Below are 14,813 nucleotides of genomic sequence, written 5' to 3'. Positions count from 1 at the left end.
TTCAATTTTACCCCAACCTATAAACACTCTAGGTAAATGCCCAATCAACTCTAGCAAGAGCATATATTTTACTGAGGAAAGAAGACTCAAAGTTAACTATTTAGTTACAGATATTATTTATTAAGGCAGAATTATTTTCTTACTGAATAGAAGAACTGAAATTAAAGATTGGATTTTTCTAAAATTTGCAGCTGCATTAAAAGGTGAATCTACTTTCTACACATCCTTACTGGATGTTTAAATATTCATATAAGGTGAATTTTAAATGCTACAGAGAAAATCTCCACAAATCAAAATTTGCAGATTAAATATGTTCGAAAAATAATACTTAAATCAGAACCAACCTAGAAAACTGCATTTAAGGCATCTGTGGCTCTAATATTGTTTTGTTGCAGTTGCTACTTCCCAAGTTTCTATCCCTGAGTTGTTCAGGAAAAGCTTTATGTCGGTGTCTAGGAGTGCTGAACCTTACGCTGGTCTGTAAGTGGAGTAAAGCATCTCATCTGTGTGAAGTGTGAGCCTGTGTTGCAGGATTGACAGCAGGTTGAGTGCGTTCTATAGAGGAGTGTGGAGTGTACCGTGGCGGAGGAGTGAGATCAAAGACACCAGGAGCCTCAGAGGGAGTTCTAGAGGCTTCCAGCTCACTGACGGCTCTCCCCATGGCGGAGTAGGGAGACATCTCTCTCCCTTCACTTTCATATGAGCCACAGAGCCAGCCCCACCCCTCAATTCTTCTTCTTCTACATGGGGCTTCGAAGGCTTCACACACGCATGCAAGCGGTCTCAGAGGACTTGGGAGTGCTGCCAAGTTTGCATCCCACCTACAGCAGGACTCCTACACTTGGATGTAGACACACGCACACACTGTTGCTCATCAGAAACAGAAAACACAGCTGGGTTTTCTTTTTTTTTTTTTTTTTGTATTGAGAAGAAAAAAACCTTTTCCCGGGATGAAATTTGAAAATAAAGATGCACCACTCAGGCGGCCAGAAATCATAACTGGAAAATTTTCTCTGGATCGCCTCTAATTGTGACTGGCAGGTCAAATACTGGAAAATCAGACATTATAAACTAAGATCGTCCACCATTTACAGCATAGAAACACTAAAACCTACAGCATGAACTTTTAGCTGATTTTTAGGAGCTTAATAAAAAAATCAGACAAAGGTTACAGACTTAAGCGTTGATGTACACAGTTGAATAATGTTGTAATTCCCTCATTTTTAATTGGGTTTAAAATTACTACCCCATCGAAGAACCTGCCACACTTCTCATTAATCTTTTATGTAATTGACTGACTGATTGATTCACCTCTAGTTACCACATAGAAATAGGAGTGATTAAAAATGAAAAAATACATCTTAATAAATTTGAACACCATTCAAAAATACATTTATTTCAATTTAATTGAAACCAAACTGGGCTGCACGGTGGCGCAGTTGGTAGCACTGTTGCCTTGCAGCAAGAAGGTCCTGGGTTCAATTCCCAGCCAGGGGTCTTTCTGCATGGAGTTTGCATGTTCTCCCTGTGCATGTGTGGTTCTCACCAGGTACTCTGGCTTCCTCCCACAGTACAAAGACATGCCTGTTAGGTTAATTGGTCTCTCTAAATTGCCGTTAGGTGTATGAATGAGTGTGTCCATGGTTCTTTGTGTGTTGCCCTGCGATGGACTGGTGACCTGTCCAGGGTGTACCCTGCCTCTTGCCCATAGATTGCTGGAGATAGGCACCAGCTCCCCCACGACCCACTATGGAATAAGCGGTAGAAAATGAATGACTAACTGACTGAAAACAAACTATGAAATTCCAAAATACTCATTACAGTACTAAGGCATATACCAAATGGACATGCTTTTGAGTTAGTCTTCACTTCTTGTTCTTCAGTAATATTCAAATTTGTGAGAAACTGAATTTTTCATTTGCTGTAAGCCATAATCATCAAAATTAACTGAAATGCATGCTTTACATATATCACTCTGTGTGTAATAATTGTATATGTTAGTCTTAGTTTTCAAAGTGAATTACTGAAATCCTGTTTGTGTTGTCATTTGACCCCTTCATAACGTACTTGCTAATAATCGCTAAATACTCAGTCAGTCGTAGGGGTTAAAGATCTCTTCCACTGTTAAACTTTGGAAGTCGGAAACTGAAAGGTTTGGCAACCTACACATCATTTGCTGCTCGGGTCTGCAGATGTGATTCAGAGAAACTCAAACATCTGGATGTATTTACTTGTTTCACCTGTTAGCTCCACCATCTCAAATAAATATGGGTGTCATAACACAACCGCTAAGCAAACACGCTAAAAACTTCCCAGCTCAGCCACTCACTCATTCATCTCCGCTCTCTTCCAGAGCCAGGTCGACCAAATAAACTTGCACGTCGAAGGAGGAGAAGGCTTTAATTGGAGCGTTTAACGGGTGCCTGGGGTTAATTGGGAAGCATGGAGAGCAGCTGGCTCCACGGAGGAAGTTCAGACACGGATAATAAGTTCACCCTTTGCAGGGGGAGGCGGTTAGTGATGAATCAGATCAGAGGAACGGTGTACCGTAATCATTTTCACATCTCCCCCCACCCCACCTTGCACTCCTGACATGCAGAGACAAACCTCCCAGCTATGCAATCTGGCACCCATCATGTAGGACTGGGAGTCACAGGGAGGAGATCACCCAGCAATGCTTCACACACACACACACACACACACTTTCTTTAACTCAGTGCACCCTCAGCCTATCACTAATAATTCTTACCTCTAGGATAGAGAACCCAGTTTATCAGTTTGCCGGTCAATGTATGTAAATCTCCTCCAACAATGTGTGTACTGATGGCTTATTACCCTGCGTTAGCTGGTTTGCATTGATCTCTATGCCAGAGGGAGATGAAAAACTGAAGCGGTTCACAGCTTATATGTAGCAGGCGGGACTATAATCACATTCCAGCTTGTTTCAATAAAAGGCAAACATTAACATAAACCATCTAAAACACACTAAAACCTTCAGCCTCAGCCTTTCTGTGCAAGAAAAAAAACTTTCCTGGATTATGGGATAATTAGGCCCATATGGGATGAGTCTGGGTAAGTTTGTGAGTTTTTCTAAAATGCATCTGCCTCCACTGTCACTTTAAAGCTGCTAGTCTCTGCAAAATGAAACTCATTACAAATATAGTTTGTCACCTTTGGGACAACATTTCATGGTCTGTTTTACCAATTTGTTTTGCTATTTTGTTACAAATTGTTTTTCAAGAAGGTAAAATCTACCCTCGAAAAACACGCATCCACATGCATGCCAGTGATGACATCACATAAGGCATCTGATTATGACCCCTTTCTATTAGCACCTACTCAGCGCGGCGCGGCTGTACTCGATTGTTATCGTGCGTTCACACCGAACGCGGATTCTGCGAATATTTCGCGTCATTTGTGTGCTGTTGCTCGCTTCACATTCCGCGTGAACTCCGCGTTGCCAAATGCCAACAAACGGCAACGCTTCGCCGCGTCATCAAATAGGAGGAGCTTCCATCTGCTGCTTGCTGGTTTCAACTGAACATGGCGGACATGGATTTCACGCACCTAATAACGGTGTTTTACCTGTGGAGAGCCAAAAAACGCCGCCGACGTCAACGTCCCAGGGTTCACCAGATTCTTCAGGGACGGGAACAGTTCGGAGATTACCACCACCTACTCCAGGAGCTGCGTCTGGATGATGGTCGATTTCAGCGGTACTTCCGTCTATCCAGGACCCACTTTGAAGATCTGCTGTCCCACGTTGGGAGACGAATCGGCCTCCGGGACACCAACTAGCGGCGCTGTATCCCCGCTGCTGAACGCCTGTCCATCTGTCTTTGGTGAATAAATAAATCTCAGCTCAATAAAAAAACTGCCGATTTTTAATGTCCACATCTCCTAAATATAAGATATTTGTGCCTAAACATAACCAGGCCAGGTCCTTTCTGTACTTGTCTCAGTAAAAGTAATTAGTTGAGTCATACAACTCTGGCTTGCCGCACACCGCAACTATGATCTGGTCCTCCATCTTCATGACAACCGCTTCTTCTCCACTGCGGTCTTTCACCCTACGTCACAGCCACATCGGGTCCCTGATTGGTTGACATGATGCGAATTTAGGAAAAAGTTAAGAATTTTCAACTCGTCCATCGCTCTCGCTCTGCTCCCGCTTCGCTTGGCACGCCTTCCGCAGCGCGTCCTTTGTCTCCTTTGCACCGCCTCGCGCCGCTCCTGAACGCACCTCTACATAAGGATAACATGTAAATCGGCCGCTCCTATCGCAGAATCCGCATTCGGTGTGAACGCATCATTAGGGTTTTCCATTAGTAATGGTCCAAGCGAACCGAGTCGGGCTGAAAACGCGAGGTCAGCAGACTGCCGGTCGCTGATTGAGTAGGGAATTCTGTACCATACTAGCATGTGTATTTCCTGATACTGGGCAGTTGTTTAATGGAATTTAATGTGTTTTAAACAACTACCTCATGGTTCATAATTCTGTTGACCAAATCATACCAAACCAAAAGTGATTTATCCAACTGTGGGAAGGCAACAAGAACATTGTTATATCTGCAGCAGCACAAGCTCCTGCACACATCTCCACACAGTTGTGATGCTGACTCCAAAAAGGCGCTCAAATATTCCTGTAATCTGAATCGGTAGCTAGGTTTCCTTAAGGGCACCCATTCCCTCACAGTTGTATCTTGTCACTCCAGAGCTGGATGCAGTTTGTTGCACAGGTAACTAAACCAAACAGACAACCTGAAGTTCTGCAAACACTGCATGTTCTTGAAACAGGGACCAATAACATCCCACAACTGGGAGGCTGAGCTAAACCAGACTGACGGTTTGCAGCAGGACAGTGATCTGAAACACATACAACATGCATATTACAATAACTAATATCTTCAACCATTAAATCGTTGTATGCTGGACTTATTGTGTATATGAAAGTTAAAGCAAGCTAGCATTAGATGAGCAGCACATTTAGCATTGCTACGGGGTCCTCGATCGTTGCGTTTGTGTTGCATACAAATCACGTCATATTACTTTTCGACTCTGTGGCTGCCTTGCTATGACAACCCCACCCACATGGAGGTGGTATCAAATTGTAATGGAAAACGAACGGAACCGTGAACAGTTGAGTAGTCCCGAGTCAAGTCGAGCAGAGTAGGTACCAATGAAAAAGTTTGTATTTTGACAATTCTTATTTTCTTGATAACATTTTTCTTTCAAAAGAAGAAAACACTGATTAGATTTTGTTGCCAATCTCCAATTTTTTACCTGATTCTTTGACCTGCCGATGCGGGTTTTAGCCAATTTTGATTTCCCCATAAGAACTGTCACATAGGAAGATATGAGAACAGCAAGCAAAATATTTTTTGTAGTGTTCCTGCTGTGAGTGGAGACTAATAATTTAAATCAGGAATGGGGGCGACATTTTTACAAAGTTAGCATGATTAGCCCAGTTAGCTGTACTACCTGTAAACAGCAGTCCTGTGTATGGTTACAGATATGTCTTTAAATGTCTTTAGCATCTTACATCAATGATAGCTAAGTTAGTGCAATTAGCACAGTTAGCATTATACAGCTTAGCCCAAGTGTATTTCCTGAAGAATTTAGATCCTTAGATTTTCAAATAGAGCATTTTCCTCAACAGAGGTTGAAAACTCATATTAAAAAAACAGGCCAACGTTGCTCTACTCTGTCCAGCCTTCCTGCAAAAACTGCATTTTGTTAAATCCTGCAGTGGAAATCCATAATTTACTACCCAGAAAGAATTCATTTTTCCATGTATATTTGTTATTGGAAAAAATACACCACTTGAGTCATTCTTCACAAAGTGAAAGAAAGTGCTTCTAGTAGCAGTAAAAGGTTTAGGTGTAACTCTACACCCAGTTCCTTCAGCTCGGAGGGTGGCTGAAGGGCTGAAGGAAGCCCAGGTAGAGTCATAAGCAGTAATGGGAGGAGACAGGGACTTAGGGCGCCACACAAAAGCTGGGGCTTTATAAATAATTCCAAAAGCTAACAGGATCCCTTGTATGTGAAAATCTGCGAAATGCATTCACACATGAATGCACACACACACACACACACACAGAAGGCACACAGCCACAAAGGAGAATAAGTTATTCACACCACTCTGCCGGGGCTGCTGTGGGTCTAACCTGCCCGGAATTGGTAAATTCAGGGGGAACGTCTTTCTTGCATAGGTGATGCAAGAGGGAAATCAGGTGCAGAAAGGTACATTCCTGCAAGACACATACACATTTACACACTCGATCACTCATTATGCATTGCTGCAAAGAACACCTAAGACCTGTCTTGTAAATCTCTTTGTGAAAGCAGCTTTTGGGGGTAGACAGGGGCTTACACTGGTGAGCCCTGAGGTAGAGCTACCCCCTCTAACCCCTGTCTCCCACACACATACTCTGCTCCCATGGTCTCCCTTCCTAACGTTCCCGAACCCCATATTTCCTCCTCTTTTCTTGCCCTACTGTCACCTTCTCTCCCTTGCTCCCCCCTCCTTTCCTCCCCTCTGTCCAAACTGGGCTCCAGAGCTCCGGTCCTTAGCACCCTCGGGCTCCCGTGGTGTTGCAGTGACTAATGTCCTGCCTTCGCTCAGACAATGAGTTTGAGGCTGAGCCGGGAAAGTGTTGAGGAGGGAAAAAGACTCTCGCACCTTTGACAAATGGAACCCTTCGCACTCCTGAGCCCACTGAGGGAGGCTTTACAATGTTGCGCTCCACGCTCTGCGTCCTCAGAGAGGACGGCTGCAGCCCGCGAAAACCGCATCCAAGGGGAACATAATGAATTCTTTGGGAAGTCTAACCTGGCTTTCTTCATGAATAAGATATATTTCCTGAGCACGTCAACCTCTCTTAATAAAAACTGCAACCTGGCAGGAATAGCCGAGGCCGTTTTAGGACCCCGTGTATGCGTTAATATTTCTGTTTCTCTATAATTTTCATTTCCTTCAGTGCGCCCACTTTTTCCAAGACTGTCACTCCAAGGGCAGCCCTATGTTTTTCTCCCTGGAAGGTAAAGCAGGCGCAACGACAAACTCTCATCAAAAACGTCCTGAGTCCCCCTCTTTCAAAGAAAACTCAAACTCTGGATGCCTCCCTCTCTCCTGTTCTCCACCACCACCCCACCCTACATGAAACCCTGAAAGGAACTAGGCTTTGTCTGATGAGCAAAAAAAGGAGAACCCCCCCCACACACACACACACACAACACACACGCACACATACCCTCGCCCCTCCAAACTCAACCCCAAACCCCCACCTCCACAAACCCTGCAGAGTATTGTTAAAACACAGCCGCCCCCCTCTCTCTCTGTTGCCCGCGCTCTTAGAAAAGCACACTTTGCATGAGAAAAAACGATTACTGCTCGAATGCTGCACTGTCAATGGAAGGCTCTCTTAGGCTGGGGCTGAAATTTGCTCTGATAGTAGAGTTGCCCTTTTGTTTTTCCAAGATGAAGGCATTATAAGAGGCAGGGTCAGTTAACATTCATTACCGAAAGGAACACGCTAAAGAGGGATGCATTTAGCATACTACCCCACCTATCCCCCCCACCATTGAAGGCCACTCTCCTTTTCCAGATTACTCCGAGACAGAAATGAAAGGGCCAAGCTGGAGAAGAGGTAGCCACATGTACACACATGAACCATGATTGCAGAGCACAGTAGTGTCTGGGCCTGCGCTTCTTTAAGGTATTAACCTTGGGATTTTCATTTGGCGTTCAAACAATAGACAGCTCCTTGACCTCCACCCCGGGATGCAGCACGACTCATGGAAATCTCCCCCTGGAAAACAACTTCACAAGCAGCATGGGGGAGCAAGCGCAAGGGGTTCGCATTGTGAGCGTCATTGAATGTCAACCTAAAACTTAATTACTTCTTTTTAGACATGGGCCGCTTACGTATATTAAGGCATAACAAGGTTATAAAAGCACTGAGATTTTTCATCATAGTCTTCTTACTGTGTAAATGTGACTGGAATCTGCCAATATTTGCCTGTCCAGACTGACCAGGAACCTGTTGATCCAATACTCCAAACTTCAGTTTATTATCCAGTCCACAAACACCTCATTGCTAAGCACCCAAAATTTATACTAAAAGACATAAATTACAAGTAAGTAAAGTAGGCCTCTAGCATTTTACATCATATGGTCTAAAGTTGCTTTAATAAGCTGCCAGAAAAAACGTCCGGAGTGCCGGGAGCTTTCTTCGGCTCTTTGGAGAATGAAAAGATACCATGCTGCCCCTCCCACGCCTGTTGCTGCACACTGCTGGCCAGCAAGCTGAATGGAAAATCACTTACAAGAAAAATTAATTCATTATCTGGACAACAGTCATTGGGAGGAAAATAAAAGAGCGCCACCAATCACTCATAAAAAAGTGATACATTGATAAAACACTACAATTGGCAAGCTTTCAACAGCTGGCTGCAGGCTCTACTGGAGAACACAGCATGATTAATTAACATGCTAATATCAGTTTGTCAGAGTCCCACTGTTACTCTATAAGGAGATGAACATCAATAGAGGATATTTTCACAATAACTACTTGAAAACTATAAAAACCATTACTAGATACTACACTTAAGGGATGTTTTTTTAAACACAGTTGACCTTAACCGGTGGTCTGCCCAGTCAGAAACTTAAAAATCTTTGTCCAATAAGGGAGCACACCATAACAAAGCTCTACCAGATCACTATGACCACAACACTCTTCACAGTAGGAGCCATTACCGAGTGAAAAAGACTTAAAGCTAGTTGTACTCAGCAGAAAAACAGATGTTGAATGTGTCAACATCAAAAAACATAAAATGTTAATGTGGAATAAAATTATTATAGCCATAATAAACAATATGTTTAATTATTTTAGCAACACTGTGAATGATAGTTGCCTTTGCATTTTTGTTTTCCCTTCTTAAGTACCGTACAAGCCCATGCCTACTTTTTTGCATAATGCAAACACAACCTTTGGTTTATGTAATGCAAAGTTTGAAGTATAATAATATCAAATTCTGGTGAAAGAAAAAAAATGCATGAAGCTGGCGTCACAGATCATGTAGCAGGGGTGAGTGACAGATCATTGTTCACAGCAGGCAGCCAAGTGTATGTGTCTCACGAATCCCAGCGATGGACAAAAAAAAGGAGAAAAAGAAGAGCAAAGACCCCCTCACGGATGCCACAACCGGCTCTCATCAAAGCTGACACAATACCACATCTGCAAAAACAGTCACTGACCCGGGAAACTCATCTTGTTCTGGGCACTCAACTTTACACACTTCGAGGCCTCAAACCCAAAGCACTTCACCTCTTGCTGCTACAATTCACACCAACGACTTAAAGGCATTTTACAGCGTCTAAAGCAAACAGAGGAGGGGTATGAGCAGGCGGGACCTGTCCTGTTTGCTGATGAAGTGTTTGAGAAAAAGAAAAAGAAGCAGTCACTTTTGCACACCGTTTTTCAGCATTATTTAGAAATTAAATTTAACATCCCTTGTTTTATGAGTAGGTTAGGGCAGAAGTCCAAGTTTTCAAGAGTTAAGGCTTCAAAACCACATAATATTTTATACCGTCATAACATTCTTACAGTTTAAAGCCCTTTTATTTGAGACGCCACAGCTGTCTGGGGTATAGAGCAGACCAGCACTCCCCCTCCCACACGTGTTTCTGCACATGAATTGGAGCTGTTTGTTTTGTAAAAGCCTCGAAAATACAATTTGTTGTAAACTGGTGCAATATAAATAAACTGAACTGAACTTCTGCTGCCCACTGCCAATCAGCTGGTTGAAGAAAGGCTAGTAAATCTTTAACGACGATTATTTAACAACACATTTTTCTGTGTTTCTGAGTGCATCAAACCATTCCTGATGGGGAAACTAAAGGAGCGCTATTGAAAATTTAAGGAGAAGCTAATGAACATGCTGATATTAGCTTATAATAAGCAGACCAACCAAAAACGTCCAACATTCTATGCAATAAGCAATTAAGAGATACTTTTTAATTTAAGAGGTGTTTATTTGTATTAAAACGACATACATAAGGTTACGGAAACGGTATCTATGTGTTACATTATTTTAGCAGCAGTAGGAATACTTCTTAGTGTTCTATTTGAAATAAAAGCTAATAAGATCATTTCGTTTTAAATATCTTTGTTAATACTATGCAACCACAGCATTTTTACTCAAGGTTATGATATTGTGAGAATCTCATGGTGGCCTGTGCCTAGTTATGATCAGTATATCTTAAGGTTTTCTGGAAGTTTGATTTAATATTACATGCCTTACTTAACTGTCACGTCAAGTTGGAGGAATGAAAGAAATCTGCTGCTTCCAGGTAGTTGAAAACAAAAAGGCAAGAACAACTTTAAAGGATTGGGTTTGCAGCAGAATGCTCAAGCATGCATGCATTTTTCCAGCATGTGACCGACGGTTTGCAAAGGCAAGCACATTAAAATTCCCCAATGTGAGTAATATACATATTTAAAATTGCAGCTTGCTATCTTGAGTCTAATACCCTCTTCATCCCTACTTTTCCCTTATCCAAAGACATTACACAGGTTTGAAAAGGTGCCTTTAGCTGGCTCCTTGAAACAGGGAGCGAGGGTCCCGCTCAGGGACAATGATAGTTGGGTTGGAGGGAGGGAAGTGGAGGGAACACATAGCATATTAAATCTTGCTGGCGGAGTTGACTCGTCCACGCAGAGAGAGCCAGGGAGTCAGATCTGAGGCATGCCCTGAAGGGATGGCTGGGCCTGGGGATTAGGGAGGCCAAGGAGAAGCTCCTCGTGTGCCCGAAGACCCCTTCTTGTCTCCGCTCGTACGCAAATGCATCCAGACATTTTGACGCTCCTCAGGTTTGCAGCTTCAGCCCAAGTTTTCACATACACACACACACACACACATTTCCAAAGCCTTTTTTTTACCCCCTCAATCACTACCTCTGTCTGACTTGCCCTCTTTCTCTCCCCACTGTGTCTGTTTCATTTGATGTCAGCATATCAAAGTACCAAATCATCAAAGTGGGGGATATCTTCTAGGGGGACATCAAATCAACTACAATAGTTAGTGAATGCAGAAAAAAAACAAAGGAAGAGTTTATCACACACATCACGGAAAATTACGGCTAACTTTAACTAATCAGATGGTTCCTTCGTCACTTCGGTCCGAACATTTATAACTCATAATAGTAGAGATGAACCGATCAGGCTTTTCGTGGTGAATAACAGTTTCCAGTTTTCTTCGAAATTTGACTTATTAAATCAGATTATTTTTTTTCAAAGAGCTTAAACTAATACAAGACAGGAAAATGTACTATGGGTTCCTTGGCATTGGTATTAGTAGTTTCAAATTCCAACAGGAAAAGGAAAGAATTACAACATTATTCATATTTAAGCATCAAAGCATATGTCCTCAACCGTTAACTGATTTTTATGAAACACAAAAAAGTGCACTGAAGTGCATGCTGTGATTATAGACTGATAATGGTGGGAGCTCTTAGTTTTGATGCATTTGATGATTAGTGGGACATTTAATTTTTTGTTATCTTATCAGTGCTGATCAAAGTAAAACTGTTTTATTCCAACGTTTTGCCAATATAAACACTGTCAATATTTACGCCCAAATGGGAGTCCTTCAGCTCCTCCGGAAGCAGGAAATTCTTTTGAAAAACTTGTAAAACATGCAAGATCACACACACTAAATCCTGCTCTGTTCTCGTTATCCTGAGGACAATCAACTTCCCTCTCGTTAGCCCTGTTTTAACAAAAATGTTCACCGACTCTTTGAGAGCCTCAGGTTGCAGAATTAACACGACAAGACAGCTCATTAGTGCTTCATGAATACAAACCTGATAACAGGTATTTTTCCTCCGGTGCGTTGTGGGAAAAGACCCAAGGACTCAGGCTCTCCCCTTCAGCTGTGAATGCCGGGGTCTTCGTATCAATAAAAAACGAGAGGGGCCATACCTCAAAAGCTAATTGCATGTCATCTCTGTGCATTAACATGACAGCTTCTATTCTGGCGGGCCACGAGGTCACAGGTGGCCAGGGCCGATGTCACTGAATCTATATGCATTATGCTGCAGAACAGAGTGCTTACAGTTGACATTAAATAAACACAAAAAAGGGAGGGAACGCTGCTAACAGACCGGCGGATTCCTGCAGAGGAAATGTTATCTGCAAGAAAATGCATCTGATTCCTTCAGATCAGCATCCTTAAACACAATTATATTTAATCCAACTGATGCAACATTATGTGAAAAGGCCCTTTAATTATTATTCTAAAGATATGTAACACAAAAATGCAGTTGTCATTTTTTTAAGTTGAGATAAAATCTGATAATAAATAGATTTAAACTGCTTACAGGCCTTATTTTGAAGTCTACTATAATTAATCTACAGAAATCAGCTTCTTGGAAAAAAATAAATAAATAAATAAAGCTGAATATTTAGAAAAAGAAACCCATAAAGTGTAAAAACACAAACAAATGTCAATGATTATTTATAGAATATCTTTTGTGAAATTTCAAGTTTCATAATCAAAAAATGTTAAAGTGAATTTTCATCAATTTTCATAAAATCATCTTTAATTCCATATATATATATATATATATATATATATATATATATATATATATATATATATATATAAAATTGTGGGCTGTGGGGAGGTAATTATAAAGTTGGTGACACTTTTCTTCAACTACATAAAAAGTAAAACTGAACTAAAGTTCTAAATAATAAATTAGGCCTAAAAATGTTACAATTGAGGCTGAAACACTTTGCTAAATTTCTTTCCATAACCGAGTAGAATAGGCGAGTTTTAAATTGACACATCATTCTTAATATTATTTTACGGGCCAAATCCAATGTAGATTAACTAAACGCTAAACTCAGACCGAGCGATGGAGCATCCTCATCTAAATACGAATAAAAAAGGAGTTTGTCCAATATCTTACTTGTTCTCCGTCTCAAGGCAACTGAAACCTTTGTTAATAATTTGCCAAGTGTCAAAAGGAAGATGGAAAAAAATGAAAGGAGGATTTGAGCCGCACCGCATGGCTGAGCACCTCGGACCATCATCGTTCGTATGAAACCCGAGAGCAGACGGGCAGATAAAATGTGGAACAGCTGGCAACAGGACAGGAGGGAAAGTTTCAAACAAATATCTGCACATGTGGAGGTCTCCAAACAAGTTTCATGTCCAGGAACCCGAAAACAATCTTTATTCCCTCCTTTTCTTTTTTTAATGAGGTTCACAAAATTACAATCGGATGTATTTAAGCTAAGATTTTGTAGATGTGTTTTTGCTTGGGGCCCCATATCAGTGACCCCTGTGGGGCCTAAAGAGACCCCTCTCCCCTGTGGTGTGCTTAGATTTCTCTGAACCTACATGCTTATGTGAAGGGTCCTTAAACCTGTGTCTTTGTTTTATGATTTAATGCAAATGTAGTTAATCTGAGATTTTAGAAATCATCCCATTACTCAAAGATGTAAAAAATACTTATTTGATGCACATGATGATTAATAATTTCCCTTAAAAAAAATTTGAAGCATTTTAGTGCCCAATTTCATTCTAAGACAATATTTGAATTTAAAGTAATTTTTTGTAACTTTTCATTATGTGGTATTTGAGATTTAGTTTTGTGCTATAGGATATAATAACGCTGGAAATTACTAAATTGAAGTCGGAGGTCATGCATCTTTCCACTAAACTAAATCAATAACAGACGCTGAAATATGATCACACATGCACATAAATATGCATGTCTCAGGGCTGCACACCACACCTCCAGCGGCCGCTTTTCTGGGGGCAAAGCTCCAATCAAGTTGCAAAAAGTTTTAATTCAAAACGCTCAACTGCAATACGACGGGTTTGTGTTGTTTTTGTTTGTTTGTTTTTTGCCAGGTCTCCTAAAAACTTGAGCAAACGTTTTTGTCCCTAGTATAAATAAAGCTGCAGAAACTCCCTGGAAGTTTTTAAGGCGCACATCTCTGCGTTTGGATCCATTAAGAAGCCGAAACCAAAGCAGACGCGGGATAATGTGTGTGAGTTACATTGTTGAATAAAACTACGCCTGTGTGTTCTGACCTGCCTGAAACTCCATCGTTTTGAAATATGAAACCTCTTCTGCTCTTCTCACTCCAAACTTCCCCCAAAAAAATCCAACAAAGTGCGTGAGGGTACAAGACAGAAACTTACTTTCTTCCTGGATGATTTCTCTTCTTGTTCTTGATTTTTCTTGAAGGGAAAAAATGCTTGCGTTCGCCTTTCTTCTTCTTCTTAACTTGCAGATGTTCCTCTGGAGATGCCTTGGACCTTTCTTTTTTTTTTTTTTTTCTAACGCTGAAAGTCCAACTCCAAAACGGCGCGGCCAGAGTTTTTCCTCTTGCCTGTCTTTCTCCTCCTTCTCACAGTTTTCTCCTTCTCAGCACCATGAGCCAGCCGATTGTAATCTGCCGACAGCAGACCACAGATGCGCGTCAAAAACAACAGAGAAGAGCGTGTGGAGAGTTATTACACTTGGAGTATTTTTTCGAGAGGGAGAGGGCGAAGTGTGGGACTCCCAGCTGCTCCTTCCTTTGCTTGACTCCTCCCTTCGGTTTGCTCCCTCCTTTACTCACTGCCCCCCCCCCCCCCACACCCCATTTTTTTTTTTTACTTTGTGCACCCCTTTCTTTTTCTTTCAGACGTTCTTTCTTTATGGAAGTACTTTGATGCGTTGCTGTTCCCGCATTTAGGCTTTAAGTAAAGGGCGGAATTTGATTTGGTGAGGCCAAATCTGGTTAACTGGG

The 14,813-nt window shown here is 41.6% G+C and overlaps 1 protein-coding gene across 1 annotated transcript in view; it reads right to left on the bottom strand.

Moving 5' to 3' along the window:
• The window catches only part of gli3 (GLI family zinc finger 3), a 133,966-nt gene extending 119,357 nt beyond the window's left edge, over window positions 1-14,609 (bottom strand). Inside the window, exon 1 of the mRNA XM_047349586.1 lies at window positions 14,221-14,609. The gene's annotated coding sequence lies outside the window, so the exon portion shown is untranslated. The remainder of the gene's footprint in view (window positions 1-14,220) is intronic.
• Between the last annotated feature and the right edge of the window lie 204 nt (window positions 14,610-14,813).

This window comes from Girardinichthys multiradiatus, chromosome 21 (genome assembly GCF_021462225.1).
Source record: "Girardinichthys multiradiatus isolate DD_20200921_A chromosome 21, DD_fGirMul_XY1, whole genome shotgun sequence".
NCBI lineage: Eukaryota > Metazoa > Chordata > Actinopteri > Cyprinodontiformes > Goodeidae > Girardinichthys > Girardinichthys multiradiatus.
Note: the sequence above shows the minus strand (reverse complement) of the source record. Positions and strands in the feature narration are given on the sequence as shown.